The 17,256-nt window shown below is 38.1% G+C and overlaps 1 protein-coding gene across 1 annotated transcript in view; it reads right to left on the reverse strand.

Annotated features, from left to right (window-relative positions):
• The window catches only part of LOC134654203 (beta-1,4-N-acetylgalactosaminyltransferase bre-4-like), a 325,142-nt gene that overhangs the window by 160,073 nt on the left and 147,813 nt on the right, over positions 1–17,256 (reverse strand). The window lies entirely within an intron of this gene.

The raw sequence follows: 17,256 nt of genomic DNA on the forward strand, positions 1-17,256 counted from the left end.
GAGTCCGACTCGCACTTGGCCGCTTTTTTAAAGACATTTTACTCACTTTTCAATAAGTTGAAATTTGGCACACATATGTAAGTTTGTGATCCAAAGACGGACATGTAACGTACACAAATGAATTTTAAATATGGAGGCCACTTTTGGGGGGTAAAAGAGCAAATAAAAAAATAAAGTTATTCAAAATATGTCGTGTGTGTATCAAATGAAAGAGCTCATTTTGAGAATCTCAAATATATATTTTATATAATTTTAAGATAAATAGTTTAGCAGTTATTCAAGAAAATAGGCAAAAAATTACCATTCCTCCCCTTTATCTCTGAAACTACTGGACTAAAATTTTGAAAAAATTACACTAAATAGTTCTTTACCTATAGATGACAGGAAAACCTATTAGAAATGTGCAGTCAAGCGTGAGTCGGACTTAAGTACTTAGATTTTGATCCGACCCCTACGGGGTTTTTAAAGACATTTTACTCACTTTTAATGAAGTTCAAATTTGGCACACATACCTATGTAAGTTTGTGACCCAAAGACGGACATATATGTAACGTAAACAAATGAATTTTAAATATGTAGGCCACTTTTGGGGGGTAAAAGAGCAAATTAAAAAATAAAGTTTTTCAAACTAAGATATCGTGTTACATATCAAATGAAAGAGCTCATTTTGAGAAAAGTTTGTAAATTTCTGTACCTAAAAGTGTTTCAAAATAAAGTTTTTTATTTAATTATTAATTAAACTTTGGAATGATCATTTTAAGATAAATAGTTTAGCAGTTATTCAAGAAAATAGGCAAAAAATGACCCTTTCCCCCCTTTATCTCTGAAACTAGGTACTGGGTCTAAAATATTGAAAAAAATACACTAAATAGTTCTTTACCTATAAATGACAGGAAAACCTATTAGAATATGCAGTCAAGCGTGAGTCGGACTTAAGTACTTAGTTTTTGATCCGACCCCTACGGGTTTTTTAAAGACATTTTACTGACTTTTCATTAAAAAAAACATATTGTTAAAAATTGTGTAATGTGCGGAACCCTTGGAACGCGAGTCCGACTCGCACTTGGCCGGTTTTTTTAATTATAATAAAAATAATTTTCAAAACATACCAAGTTTGGGCTTCTCCAGATACAATACCGTTCAATATTTTTTTGTAAAATATACCTCAAATTATACCTAATATCCTATGAGGATATTAGGTATCTAACACTAAGAAAGCAATTTTGAAAATAATTACATGAAGTACTTTTTTTTTAATTTTTCAATTTTACAAAGTGTGATCTATGAATCTCTCAATTAAATATTTAAATAGAAAGCATAAAATTAATATAAATATAACGGTTTTCCAGAAAGTCGCTTATATCTCGGAATCTATAAGTCGTAGTAAAAATTATTTATGTAAGAATTAACTGAAAAATCTCACCTATAACCCCCCCCCCCTTTCCCCGAGTTCTCCACCCCCCACTCATGAGAACTTTTTCTTACTTAAAGCTTAGATATTACCAAAGGAACATGTAAACCAAGTTTCAATACTCTTATTTTACCCGAATGACATTATGAGTATAATTCGGCAGGGGTATTATTACACTTTGTAAAATTGAAATAGTATTTTATGCAACCGTTGTTTAAGAGGAGTCAAAAAAGGCGAGTGGCGTGAGTAACAATTTGAGGCGACTTAAAAAATATTGTATGAAATACAATACAATATTTTTTAAGTGGTGATTACACGAAGTATCGTAAAAGTACCAAAAAGATACTGCGTGTATGCACAAATACTTTTTTGGGGAATAGACTAAAGACTTGTCTTGACAACTAAGTATAACATAGGGGTTTAAAGGTGTGTGTATGATGACCTTTTAAATGACAAATAAAGGTACGGGAGTAGAAAAAATTAAAACAAATATACTAAATGTAAATATTTTCAAAATTGCTTTATTAGAATTAGATATGAGGATATTAGGTATAATTTGAGGTATATTTAACAAAAAAATTTTTAACGGTATTGTATCTGGAGAAAACAAAACTTGGTATGTTTTGAAAAATATTTTTATTATAATTTTAAAAAAATGACTCAAATGTAATGATGTGATATATTTTTGGAATCGGCTCAGAAAGCCCTTTCGTTTAATACTACACACGATAGGTTTCTAAACAATTTTTATTTTAAATTTCATACAAAAAAAAGATGAAGTCATAACTCCTCTCGTTTTTTTATTTGTTGGTGCTTCGGGTCAAATTGTTTCAAATGTCCTAAAGATCAATCGTACCGATTTTGATACCTTTAACACCATTTGCAGCGTTTTTTGGCGAACCGCTATCGCTATAACAACAGCAAGAGCAGAACACGTGTGAAGGGATCCATGTCTGATTAAACAACTGGTAGTCGAATTTTATTCTTTACTACGCAGCGTGGCATCGCACGCGGCGCCGCACGCCGCTTGGCGGCACCGCGCGCGGCGAAACTCACCGCTTTGCGGCACCGCGCGCGGCGAAACTCACCGCTTTGCGGCACCGCGCGCGGCGCCGCGCACCGCTTTGCGACGCCGCAGCGCGGCACCGCAAAATTTTGCGTTGCGGCGGGCGTCGCCGCAGATTTCTGCGGTGCCGCGCCGCGCGGCGGCGGCGGCGCCGCACCGCTGACATGTGGCCGGGCCCTCAGGGATAGTCAGCATGTAAGCGAAATAAATTTTTATTGGCGGTAGCAGCCGTAGCAGGTGCTGAAAAGTGTGAAGAATGTGTAGAATAGGGCTTCCAAATACCGGACTTCTCACAATACCGGTATTAATACCGAAACTGTCTTCATCGGTATTGGATATGAATCGCTTAAAAATATATAGTTTTATTAAAAAGGGGAATTAGAAAGGCTCACTGGAATACCAGATATGTCCTAAAAGCTATTACAACAATAAACAATCAATGCCGCCATCTGCAATAATTTTATTTCACACTGCAACTCCAGTTTGGCAATAATTTTATCCAATTTGTTGACTTCACCTCACCAGTCACATTTGTAGTCCAACTTAACCAACCAGACAACATTTTTTCAAATTTCCGTCAAAATTGGTTTGCCATTATTAGTTATTCTTGCTCTTTCGTTTTTTTTTGATAAAATTATGAGAACTAAATTATGTTATGTTAATGTCACTATCATCATATTCATCAGTTTCATCACTCACATAACTTCAGGATTCATCCACCACCAACCATCAAATATTTATCTGACGCATATGCAAAAATCTTGTTTCAATAATAAAATGAGGGCTAGAGACCAGTTAGAGTTCGACCAAGTAAAGTCTGCAACGATTTTGATACGCAGTGCAAGTGTTATTTGTACGTCATAATTTCATAGAAGTTTGACGTTTAATACAACACTTGCACTGCGCGTGCTATCAAAATCGTTGGAGACTTTTCTTGGTCTAACTCTAGATGCGTCTGACGTTTAGTAAGCTTTCTGATACAGCCGAATATAATGGATTTAAAGGGTTTATACTGCGCATTTCCCTCATTTTTTAAAATACCGGGATCCCGGTATTGCCTTTAAAAATACCGGTATTGAAAAATTCGTTTAAAAAGACGGGATCCCGGGATCCCGAAATACCGGGATCCCGGTATTGGAAGCCCTAGTGTAGAATAGATAACTTTCGGCCATAAAATAGTAACAGCTTGCGATCTGACAAATGAGAGTTTAATAATAATACAAAGTTGATAGCTAATTTTAATATCGATAATAGTTTACTGATAGAGCTTGGAAAACTTGGAAAAGAGTTGGAAAACTTATAATAAATATAAAAAGCCTTTTTATTCCGTAACCACTTATACAAACTATTTTTAAACTAAATAATATGTGACGTTATCTATGAAAAGGGACCTTATTGTCGATGACGCTTACGCCATCGTCGCCATCGCGCAACGCTGTGCGGCGTAAGCGCCATCGACAATAAGGTCCCTTTTCATAGATAATGCCCGATATTTTAAACTAATCTAATTAAGTGTTAGGACCCCTTCCGGGTATAGGCCTCCTCCAACCTATTCCACCGTTCTCGGTCTTGTGCCTCTGTGAGCCAGTTGCTCGACACCCCCTCTATGTCGTCTGCCCAGCGAACGCGGGGAGGCCCAGGGGCCTTACCATGATGTCCTTATTGCGATTCTGATGTTTAGGACCTAAACTGAATCGCTAAAGGACAGAGCTATATAAGTCGCATAACTACGTCCCTTAGCAATTCAGTTGAGGTCCTAAACAGAATCGCAATAAGGACGTCATGGTAAGGCCCCAGATCCTTGTTTCCCATTTGGTCCCTTCCAGGTACGTATGTTAATCGTTTTGTCAATTTCATCTGGCATGGTTGGAAAACTTACAATATTAATTGTTTGGTGAGAGAACGTTTATAATAACTACGAAAGATCAAGTGCGAGGCGGTCCAGGGAGCCTTGCCAAGATGACTATCGGACATTGACAATAAATTTTACGCCAAACGAAAAAAAAAATATCAGGATAACAGACGCTACGATTGCCATATTGGCTAAGCCCCTAGGAATAAATAAATAAAGAGTATCATTAAGAAACGATATTCGGAAAATTTCCCGTCACTTCTGGATGAGATTGGCTTAGGACCGGGATAAGTGGCGTACTCGAAGAGAGGCCTATGCTCAGCAGTGGGCGATAAAAGGCTGATATGATGATCATTAAGAAAAAAATACAAAAGCGACCGTTCTTTTGTATAAGTATTTTTTTATTTTCTCCTAAGTTTTTAATGCCTACGATAAGATAAGTGTATTTAAACTATGAGATAATTGTATAGAAAAAGAAATTAAACGTAGGTAAATGACACGGGCAAGCTCAGCATCCATTTCAATAAATTATCGAGGTGGCCCGTATGTGCCGGCTTTTCTGTGTCCGGAACACCATTGCTCCGTGAACGGGAAAAACGTCACAGGTAATGTTTATATACCTAAATATAGTAGGTCCAACATTATTTAATTAAACAAGAGGCCAAAGGACCCGGTTTGGATCGTGATCATCCATAATTTGTCAATAACCTCAAGTGCCTTTATCCATACTAATAGCTTCGATAAATCACCCTCGAAATTAATCGGGCTATTTTCGAAGCTAGGAAATGCACGAGTCGCATTTCTAATCTACTAAAACACAGATTAAATAGAATAACGTGTATTTATATTGCAGATACGCTACACTATTTTTAATTGATATTCCGTTGTATTCTTTGCGTGGTCAACAGACTGATTTCGATGTAGTTGACGTGTACTTTAGCAATGCATAGGTACAAGCAAAGAGCTAATTATTGTAATAGAGAGATTAGAGAGATCTAAGACGTCTAAGAAAAAAATAATTGATACTGGCTCGGTAATATTGCAGCAGTAAAGGATGACTCACGCTAGACCGGGACGGGCCCGGGCCGAAGCGTCCGACATGTCATTTTCTATGACGGCTGATCGGTAATCACGTGGTGCTTTCCATAGAAAACGAAGCGCCGGAAGCTCCGGCCCGGCCCCGGCCCGGTCCAGCGTGAGTCATCCTTAAAGCTGGTGTAAATAGTATAAATCCGAACGGTACCATATAACTATAATAACTTGCTACAGTTGCTACAAACCATCTCAGTTTAGAGGTAGACCAATAGATAAAGTTTATTTGACTAAGTGTAAGGCCTGAGTGGACGCTCGAAGCGGAGCTTTCGGCGGGGCGTGCAGCGTGGCGTCGGGCTCACAAGTGATGTGAGCAGCGTGCACTAAGGCCGCTCCTATACGCTTGCATTTGTTTAACATGCACGCCGCACGCCCCGCCCCGCTGCACGCCCAACTCGAGCGTCCATTCAGGCCTTACACTAATTCTCACAGGTTACTCCAATCCCCTTGACCTTTGTAATTTTCGTACCCCGTCCCGTTCGGGTCTCGGTTCGTAAATCATTCCTATTGTGTCCCGACTCCATTGAGTCGGAAGGGTGTGTTCGCTTCAGGCCACGTGGAAAATTTAAAGAGCTCATTCAGGCTATTGAAGTTATATGCTTGATAGCGTGACTTGGCAAAATGTTCTCGCGCGTATTTACTGTCTTAAAAATAAAAATAAATATATTTTTACCACATTAAGGATGACTCACGTTAGACCGGGCCGTATCCGGGCCGGAGCTTCCGGAGCTTCGATTTCTATGGATAACATCACGTGATCACCTGTGTCATGTGTCTGTCCTGCAGTTGGGCAGAAGAAAAATATGTATGATAGGGTTTATTTCATCTGAATAAACAATTATTATTATTTTTTTTCGAAAAGTAAGCTCCGGCCCGGTCAACCGTGAATCATCCTTAAAAATATATTTCGTGAACAATTCGTTTATTTCAAAAATCTAAGAAGTCAGTTACGTAATAGTCATCAGTGATATAGAGTTGAAAATGGAAGCGTAACATCTAGTTATCTGATTAAATTTAATAACCATAAAATGATAGAGCCAAAATCGCAAATCAGACAAAAGCTTCTGAATGTACTTGACAATGTTATCTCAATGTCGTACATTTACCCCGTTTGACAGATAGCCGCGCCCGTATTTCATGTTTATTGTGCTTGTCAGTTCCGCCCTCCTCGTCGCTTGGTCTGCGGTCAACCTAATTAAGTGTAAGGCCTGAGTGGACGCTCGAAGCGGAGCGTTCGGCGGGGCGTGCAGCGTGGCGTCGGGCTCACGAGTGATTTGAGCAGCGTGCACTAAGGCCGCTCCTATACGCTTGCATTTGTTTAACATGCACGCCGCGCGCCCCGCCCCGCTGCACGCCCAACTCGAGCGTCCACTCAGGCCTCAGGTCAGTTAGAACAAAATTCTGACAGTTCCGAACAGCTGACAGGCTGATACCGTCCGGCGGACTGTTAATCAGTGGGCCCCTTTATTATGGTTGTGCTAAACTACTAATTGAATATAATTAATTAACACCAAAAACATAATTAATTAATAACAAACTTACAATAAAATATAACCTAAAATTAACACTTCCTACTAAACTAAAACAAAAAAAGCGGCCAAGTGCGAGTCGGACTCGCCCATGAAGGGTTCCGTATTTAGGCGATTTATGACGTATAAAAAAAAAACTACTTACTAGATCTCGTTCAAACCAATTTTCGGTGGAAGTTTACATGGTAATGTACATCATATATTTTTTTTAGTTTTATCATTCTCTTATTTTAGAAGTTACAGGGGGGGGGACACACATTTTACCACTTTGGAAGTGTCTCTCGCGCAAACTATTCAGTTTAGAAAAAAATGATATTACAAACCTCAATATCATTTTTGAAGACCTATCCATAGATACCCCACACGTATGGGTTTGATGAAAAAAAAATTTTTGAGTTTCAGTTCGATGTATGGGGAACCCCAAAAATTTATTGTTTTTTTTTCTATTTTTGTGTGAAAATCTTAATGCGGTTCACAGAATACATCTACTTACCAAGTTTCAACAGTATAGTTCTTATAGTTTCGGAGAAAAGTGGCTGTGACATACGGACGGACAGACAGACGGACAGACGGACAGACGGACAGACAGACAGACAGACAGACAGACAGACAGACAGACATGACGAATCTATAAGGGTTCCGTTTTTTGCCATTTGGCTACGGAACCCTAAAAACTGGATAGGAAATCAAAATATTCCGTTTATGGTGTTTTAAGTAGCGCCAATAGCATCGTAAGTAACTAATAACTTAAGCTACTTGTCGGACGCTTCGGCCCGAACACGACCCGGTCTAACGTGAGTCATCCTTTACTTACCTACAGCCAGTTATGTCGTGAAGTAATCCCATAAATATACTTGTTTTTTTAATTGGCTCTCCGAACGCACCAACGCAGGAATTGCGTGTGTCGGCCAATGTTGAAGCATAAGGTCATGGCCATGGCGCTTAACACATTCAGTGCCAGCGACTCGCTCGGGGAGTATACTGTTCGTAGGCGCTATTCGCTACATACCGTTTTTCCCGTGTTATCGGCTACGCTCGTAGCGCGTAGCTCGCGCTGGCACTGAATGTGTTAATGGCCTAATTGATTGGACTAGGCGTTATAAATAACACGATAAAGCCAAACTAAGGTTTAACGCAGACGAATTAAAAGTTCAAGGTTTATAAATTTACAACTCTAGATTTAGATTGAGATAATTTCCACGCGTGAAACATTTTTACAGAAACAAATGGGTTAAAAGTTAAAACATGCTCGAAAACGGGCGGTTTTCTTGTAGACAATAATAAAATAGTTAAAGATTTGGTTACATTTTATTGATGCAACTTTTAAAAAGTAGAAGATTTAAACATATGTACTTGGGCCAGCACTTGGAGGATATAATCAAACGGAGACGCCAGTCTGTAATTTTCTGTACAAAACAGTCTGCCGATTTTTGCGGGGGAGGGGAACGTCAAATGTATGCGTAACGTAAAAATAGCCATGTCAGATAAACGTCAGTCCATACATTGTGTATGGCCGTTGGCCGCCTATTTTCGACAGAGGGGAAAGCCTGTTAATGGCTACTCCGTTTAGTTGTATCCTCCAAGGGCCAGCATGATATATATTTTCTTTTAAGTCCATTATTTTATTGAATCCACAGAAAAGAACAATAATGTTAAAAACGAAAACTATAAAAGTTTATGACACGTGTTGCTCACTTTTGTAATAATGTCCTTCTTAATTTTAACTAACTAACTATATTACGGTTCAGCGACCCAAAGAGGATCTTGGCGTCCGAAACGAGAGTACACCACTTTTCCCGATCCTGCGCCGTTTCCTGCCAATTATCGGCCTTCAAGCCTTCTTAATTTACTTCTTATTAATGGGACACCGATATTTATAAACAGTAACAATAAAGAAAAACAACCCTTGACTCTTATCACTGAAATTAACTCAGAAACTGGTGAACTTCAGTTTTAAATTCAGAAACTGTAATTGGACTATAAATTGAAGTAGTTTCAGCAAATAGAAACAACTCGGTAAAGAAAAAGTTGCCGAGTGCAAGAGCCATGGCCACTTTGAGACTTGGATGTTCTTTAAGTGCTATTAGAGCTAATATTGGATGTGTATTTAATGCTTTTTGTGCAGTTTTGTTGTGTTGTGTGTTGCTAGTTATAAAGCTGCTACAAGTAAACGGGTTAAATATATTTTACAAAAAATAATTGCCAATAGCATGTCGGGCCATGCCCAGTATAGGGCTCCGTAGTTACCCTTCTGTCACAATAGGCGGCTAGGAACGTATAGGGGGCTATTAGTAAGGATGATGTACTATAAAACTTGACTTCACTGTGTTTCTCCAAAGGAATATTTCCTGACGCTCTTAAGCGAGCAATTATCCACCCAATCCACAAGGACGGGGACAGAACAGATATGAACAATTATAGGCCCATTTCAGTCCTTTCCATAATTTCTAAAATCATAGAACAGATAATAAATCGTAGATTGACAAATTATTTTAATAAATACGGTCTTCTGTCAGACCGACAATATGGTTTTCGTGAAGGTAAGAGTACGGAAGAAGCGGTACTTGAACTAACTAACTCTGTTTCAAAGCACTTGGAGAGTAAGAAAAAGACGTTATGTATTTTTCTAGATTTACAAAAAGCTTTCGATACTGTGTCTGTCCCCATCCTAATTCGAAAGCTAGAAACTATGGGTGTTCGCAGAAACTTCTCAAAACTAATCTCATGTTATCTAAACAATAGAACACAGCGTGTTAAAATAAATAATGACGTATATAGCTCCGATGAACAATCAACGCAGTTTGGCGTGCCCCAGGGCAGTGTCTTAGGTCCAACCCTTTTTCTGGCCTACATAAACGATCTTACTAACATCCAACTTACAAACGGGCTAGTTATTTCATATGCAGATGATACAGCTTTACTATTCCATGGGGAAAATTGGGATGAGGTCTATGCTCATGCTGAGGCTGGTCTTTCAAAGGTGATGATATGGTTACAAACCAACTTACTTTCATTAAATATAAAAAAAAACAATTACATAACTTTTTCGATTCTAAACAGCACACAACCGGATAGGATAAAACATAATTTAATTGCTCACAATTGCTTTAATCAACAAAATGATACTTGCTCTTGCCCCAACATAAATCATGTTACCTGTACTAGATATTTGGGTGTCCATATAGATCAACTACTTTCCTGGAATCAGCAAAACGAAGTAACTGCTAATCGAATAAGAAAGCTGAACTGGTTATTTAGATATCTTAGGAATTTCTCAGATAAGGAACTATTAATATACATATATAAAACGCTAGTACAATCAATTAATCTTTATTGCTTACCTGTTTGGGGTGGTACTCATAAAACTAAACTCATAGCACTTGAGCGGACACAACGATCTATCTTAAAGACACTTCTGGGTAAAAAAAGAAGATACAGCACTGTCGACGTTTACCGTGATGCCGATGTGCTTACAGTGCGACAGCTTTTCATACTCAATAGTGTCCTCAAGGTTCACAAAACATTAAAAATTGATAATAACTTAATAAAAAAACGTAATCCATATTCGGCAGTTAAACAACTTCATATAGCTAAGACGTCTTTTGCACGAAGACAATTTTATGTATTATCAATTAATCTATACAACAAAGTGAATAGGCTAACGAGCATTTACACAAAAAGTTATGGAAAATGTAAAAAACTTTTATCAACATGGTTAAAAAATAAAAACTATGATGAGACTGAATAACTCATAGAATAGATAGGATAGGTAAATAAATTATGTATGTGTATATCGGATGGAACGGGACAAGGGACGTTTATGCAAACGGGTCATTTTTTAGGCTATGTACTTTATTTCTCACTTATTAATCACGCTAATATTTCAAATCGGCTGTGAGATACAGTTTGTTAAATATTAGTGTAAAAATATGCATGTTTCAACCCTAGCTAGTAGATAACTGTATTGTAGACCACTTAGATAAACTTCTGGTATGTTATTTTCTTAGCGATGCTAATTACCTATTACATAAGATATATGTAATTAGTTAAGAATAGCATTTTAAGATTATATTAAGTTATAGGTTATTTTTATTTTTAACGCTGAACCCTGTATGAAAGAGCGAATACCTCCTAACACAAGTTTTTAACTTAAAAGGAGGATTCAGCACCTATATTTGTAAACGTGTGTTAAAAATAAATAATTTTGAATTTTTGAATTTTTTGAATAAAAGCAAAAGAGAGTACCATCGCAGCGCTTTGTACGACATATCTTATGAGAGTTATGAGCTCCATACTTTAGCATGAAAACTTAGCGTGGCCCGACTCTAACTAATAAAATAATGCGGTACCACAGAACATATTACAGAGGTTAGAATGGCTATCGCGCACAGTTAGTATCGGAACCGGTGTCGCCGCTCGTTCCTCTCCACATTTACTAACACTCGCGCAACGGTAGTAAAAACTTGTGTGCGTGGTGAATGGATACGCCTCCTTTAAACAGATTTGACGTCTGGCTTCTTAATCTGAACGTTATTGTGGCGCCAAAAGGGATGTTTACTTCATTTTCGGTGAGCGCGGGCGAGTAGCATGCGAGCGTTTGCTCAAAACCCCGCGGTGACACGTACCCTGCTCGCATCGCCATTCTACCAAGTGCGGTACTAATAAAGATGTCGGTCTGTCATTTAATACTTGTACGTTTTTTTAACTTTCGAGATGTGTAAAAAAGAGTGTTCAATGTTCATGTTATGTAGATATCGTTAAAACTATTTACCCATAAAATGACAAGTAAGCGAATGAAACGGGTGCTTTGTCTACGAGGATAAATGCCTTCACAGACCTTTTGGGTCGTCCCGATTTCTATCGAAGATTTATCGCAGGGCATCTTCTTTCTGCGAACCCCGTACTTATTTAACGTTTGGAGCGACCTAGAAAAATGGCCGAAATAATATTCCCCGGCAAAAATAAGCGAAGCGAGTAAATGAGCTGGGTGATGGTTTCTCGTCGCTTGCCGGATTATCGCCTCAGGATACCAGCGTTATACGGCGTAGTTCTTACACTTAATGGTAAAACGGTAAAGAGAACTGCCAAACTTATTTTGACGACCGGTCTGGCCTAGTGGGTAGTGACCCTACCTGTGAAGCCGATGGTCCCGGGTTCGAATCCCGGTAAGGGATTTATTTGTGTGATGAGCACAGATATTTGTTCCTGAGTCATGGTTGTTTTCTATGTATTGAAGTATTTGTATATTATTTATATCGTTGTCTGAGTACCCACAACACAAGCCTTCTTGAGCTTACCCTGGGACTTAGTCAACTTGTGTAAAAAAATGTCCTATAATATTTATTTATTTATTTTATTTATTACTCAATAAATACATTTGAAAGATCTCGAGAGGTACTTGATAGACATGCAAGTACGAGTAAAGAGAGGTACAGTCAGCAATAAAAGTGTGCCACTTTTTTTGCAGACGCTTGTAAATTTTATACACTGGCCCGCCGAAGTACTTACCTCGCGATGCTATACGAGAAAAAGCAATACATGGCCACGGCGCCAATTTATCACAAGCGAACGCAGCACAAACGCGAAAAACGCTGCGATTTTTTTAACCCTCCGCTTAGCAGTTTTGCTGGCTCGGAGATTTCGCTGAGTATGGATTAAGGCTAATGTTTCGTTCGCGTTAATGTTTCTGTTATTGCAGCGAGTTGGAAAGCTCGTTTAAAATGCAATTGCGAATTGCGATTCTCACCGTACGTCCAAGTGAATCCGCTAGATTCTGGGAAACGGTCGGGTCAAAAGAGTAAATGTATAAATGCTATTTCCAGGATGGTCGGAAGTGGAAATCCAAAATTTCTGCCTGATTAACTAATAAAGAAGACAAACTTACCGTAAAAAAGATGTCAAATTATGCTCCATGTGCTATATTTAGAGTACGAAAGAGATTCATACTATCTACAAATCTAACTAACGGGACAATAGGAAGACACTATCTGAGGCTAGAACTAAATCATCCGTGTTCCTGATTCCTTCAGTTATCGTGTCGCTACGTCGTTAACGTTCTCTCGGCGCGAGTTTATGGGTCAAACTGAATAAAGGAAATGTAAGTTTTTAACACGATTCTTCGCGCCTTTAAACTACAACGTTGCACGATAGATGTACATTTGAGCGTGAACGGATAAAGTAAAACGGAGTGAAGCGTGAATAGCAGTTATCCTAGCTGCTGCCTTTCATGTTGGTACTAAAGATCCAGCAAGGATGTCGAATGTGTTTCCGGCAGATTTTTCGCACCAGTTCGTTAACAAACTGAGTTTTTGAATAATTTACAGTATTTTTATCGTTTACAGTTGGTGCCGTGACCAGGATTCGAGAATAATTGGTGTTACAGAATATTAAGACCGTGTTTCGACTAAATGTGACCAAAAAATTAACAAAACAAATGATCAGTAACATAATAAATTAATTAAAATACAATAAAACTAAAAACGTATATTAAAAGCTTAAAATTACATTTAACTTGACAATAAAATATCCAGTCCGTACTGTAATAATATATCCAATTTATAATGTTGTACATATATTGTTTCAAACAGTGCCTATAAGTAAATATATGTTAATTCACAGCTCTAGCGTTTTATTTCGTATTTTTTCACAAACATTACTGGAGCCTAAAACGGCAAACAATATCCTAGTCAGAAAAAGGGCTAACACTTATCAGGTTGAATCCCATAAATCTGCGGCCACTGAATAAACCAGAGACCTAAATATTTATGTTTACGTTTCCGCATTGGATTTGTTTACCCATCAGCCGGTTTACCCGGATTGCCGGGATGTTGTCGCAGACAGAGATTTTAACATAATATCGCGTGTAATTGTATTTACAAGGGAATCTTTACAAGGACCACCTCGGTAGTCTTATTGATAGGTACAGTCGCGTTTTAATTTATGACCCATTTTCGTACCTTGTCACAGTGACAATAGCATGAGGTCTCTAACGACTTTCACTGTGACAAGGTACAAAGATGGGTCATAAATTAAAACATGCGACTGTACTATAGGTTCATGGGGCATTTATTATAAGAAAAATCTTCAGTGGCGAACTGTAGGGTGGCGAACCGGGCAAAATGCCGCAGGCCTCTGGCCCGACATAGCCCCAATTTCCTGAGAATTTAGATAACAGCGCCATCTGAATAGCAATTCACGCACTAATATTAATAAAACTTTACTTAGCGACTGTCAGAAATAAGATACACGCGATAAGTACCTATTCGGATGTTTAGTAACAACAGTATAGGTAATTATACCTATGCAAATGAGTAGCTTGTTTCGACACTGTGTTGTTTGTGATGCATTTCCTCCTGAATTGAAGGCATACAACAATGATGATGAGATCCGCATAAAATTAAGCAAATCGGAACCATTAAACACAGCACATAGCAAAGCTGTTTTTGCTCCATTATTGCGCGTATGTTATGCAACCATCTACGATTTATCGATCAATAATCATGCTACCAATTACCTCACAACAACGACATCTTTTATTGTTTTTACGAGATACCTAAATCAACAAATTGCATCCTTACTTACTCTTATTTCTAAAACATATCCAAGAAGTCTTCGTTATTTTCGTTAAATATTTACTACAAGCCCTAGTGCAGATGATCGCACCAGATTCGCAGCAACTAAACGACTCGATTCGAGCGGAATCGAGCGCAAAATCGTGGGATTGAAAGCCACTAAAAAGACGGCGAGGTATTAGCAGATACATAGCATCTACATTGTTGCTTAAAACTGAATTAAGTGTCTGAGTAAAACGAAGATACTTCGTCCCTTCCTTTTCTACGAAGTTTACGATTATTGTAAATAATTTTTGGTGCTTTCAAACATGTGATAAATGCGGAAAATCTTTACGGCCTTTTTGTACATTAATCACATTTTGTATCTATTTTATCCATTGACGAGCAAGATTTGTATATATAATTATAATTACCTAATTTGTCATAAAATTAAGGTTCGGGAAAAGTAAAATCCATTAGACCACGAACCATTTTTAATGAGTTGTCTGCTGATATTAAATAGAGTGATGTCTTTTATGTTATAAGGCTCCGATATAATTATTATTAGGTAATAGTTTAATTACTCTTCCAAGAACTTGATCACAGGTAACTTTAGATACTCCGTTTCCTTAATAAAGATACCCGTAAACAAATATAATAATATTCAACAAGCAAAATATTGTTCGACAAAATGGAGAGCCTCACGAGATTAGGTAACCCGCTTATATTATAACAAACTCCCGAATCGTCCCAATATTGACCAAACATTTACACTAAACACAATGTGTTGACGTTGGAAACTAAATTATTAGCGGCACGAGGGACATTCCAAAGGGACAAGTCCGATGTCGAGATATGCAAATAGACCGGATTGTTTATTCCTATTGGTTATGCGAGAGTTGAGAGTCGAGTTCTTAAGGGAACCAGTGTAATAGGTTACATTCGGATGTCACTGCACCTGCGTTAATTTTACGACATTGTTGTACGAGTTGATGCCGCCGATTAAAAAACCTGACTTGCTGCGCTCCATATCACGTTAGAGCATCGTAGATAAGGACAGGCATTCTGTTTGAAAGTTTTAGAAGGTCTCCTTTTAGCTACTTCTTCATAGAAACTAACTCCACGCGTTTTTCGATATCCAGCCCATGGCTGAAAGAGCTTAATTGGCCTAAGTATGGGTTTATATATGCTCAATGTGTGGTACATTGGCAAAATACGTAACGTAAAAACACCCAGCTGTTGTCCAGTCACCAGTAATTTCTACAACTATGGTCCACTAGTTCAACACGTAAATAGAGTATCAATTTTCTTTTTGGTGTTGTCTGAGTTTTTTATCCTTTTGTAATATGTTTTTCCAGAACTGCAACATTTAAATACCTAATATTGTGAATATTAGGTATTTATTCACAATATTAGGTACTGAACGAACATATTTGAGATAGTTTTGGACCACAGGAGTTCCTGGACTAGTTGGGTGGTTTTACTATAGCCAGAAGTGGTACGCTGGTTAGAGATGTCGACTCGCCTGTCCTCTGTAAGCCATTAGCATTGCGGGACAAGCCGGGTAGCGGACGTCCGGGCGTCCGGCCTGCATTTACCTACATAATATATACGGGCCATCGGAAATCACGGCTAGAGGTTTGAGACCGGTTTACTTATTCACTTTTTAGAGGTATTATCAGATCGGATTAGGGAATGGATACCGCAATCCCGGAATACCATAAAGCCGAATCTCATTAAATCTCACGTGGGGGAGAGGGGGGTTTTGGTAAATACCTACCAAAAAAGTAGTGGACACCCCCATAAGGGGGTAGATAACTACCTCTCTGAATATGCAAGAGCGATGAAGCATGAGAATCCTGTACGTATTGAGTACTATTATTTATTTAGTGACAATCCCGTACCGTATTATATATATGTAGTAGTAAAGTTAGTAAGGACCTATTGTTAGAAGCGAACACGACCTAAGATACAACAGTCCTAAAGCGAGGCTCATATTACCTAACTTTGCTTCAAACACAGTGTAGTTAGCACAGTGTAGTACGACTTAGTAGTACGAGCTCGTAGCTTTGCAAATGTCACTTGAAAGGTTTAGACATTGCTAGCTGCTGGCACCAGTGCATGATGTACTTAAGTAAGAAGGTATACATGCTATATCAACGATCTATTATTTTTATAGAAGTCCGACTAGAGCCTAATAACAACAGGAATTGGGCCGCGAGTGACCCAGCTGTACAGCTGCCATTGACAAAGTCCAATAATATAACGTCGCGTCCCGCAGGAGGTTTGACATATTATAGAAGTTTATTTTAGCCAATCAAAACTTTTATTGAGCAATCACAACTTTTTAATTGCCGGAAATGGTATACCTAATATCTAGAATTTAGACAATTCAGAAATGCGAGTGGGGCGGGGTATATTTATGGAAAAGGGATAACATTCAGTGATATATGTGATATATGTCAGATGAGTATCAGTCATATGTTCCATTTATCGATGTTAAAAATATACTGAGAGAAGTAAGAGGTTTGTTATACCTATTTTGTATTAGGAGACCTCTATGGCCATAGAAGAAATAGTCTTGTCATTCATGTCAATGTCATTCAATAAAATAACGTAAACATTTAAATATGTTATTATTAATCTAAATAATGAATACATAAAACTGGCGACGATGACGGAGGAATTAGAACGCTTTACGCGCTTGCGGGCATCGGTACGTGGTCAACTTACAAAATTAGACCAACAACTACAAC

Source organism: Cydia amplana, chromosome 14 (genome assembly GCF_948474715.1).
Source record: "Cydia amplana chromosome 14, ilCydAmpl1.1, whole genome shotgun sequence".
Classification (NCBI taxonomy): domain Eukaryota; kingdom Metazoa; phylum Arthropoda; class Insecta; order Lepidoptera; family Tortricidae; genus Cydia; species Cydia amplana.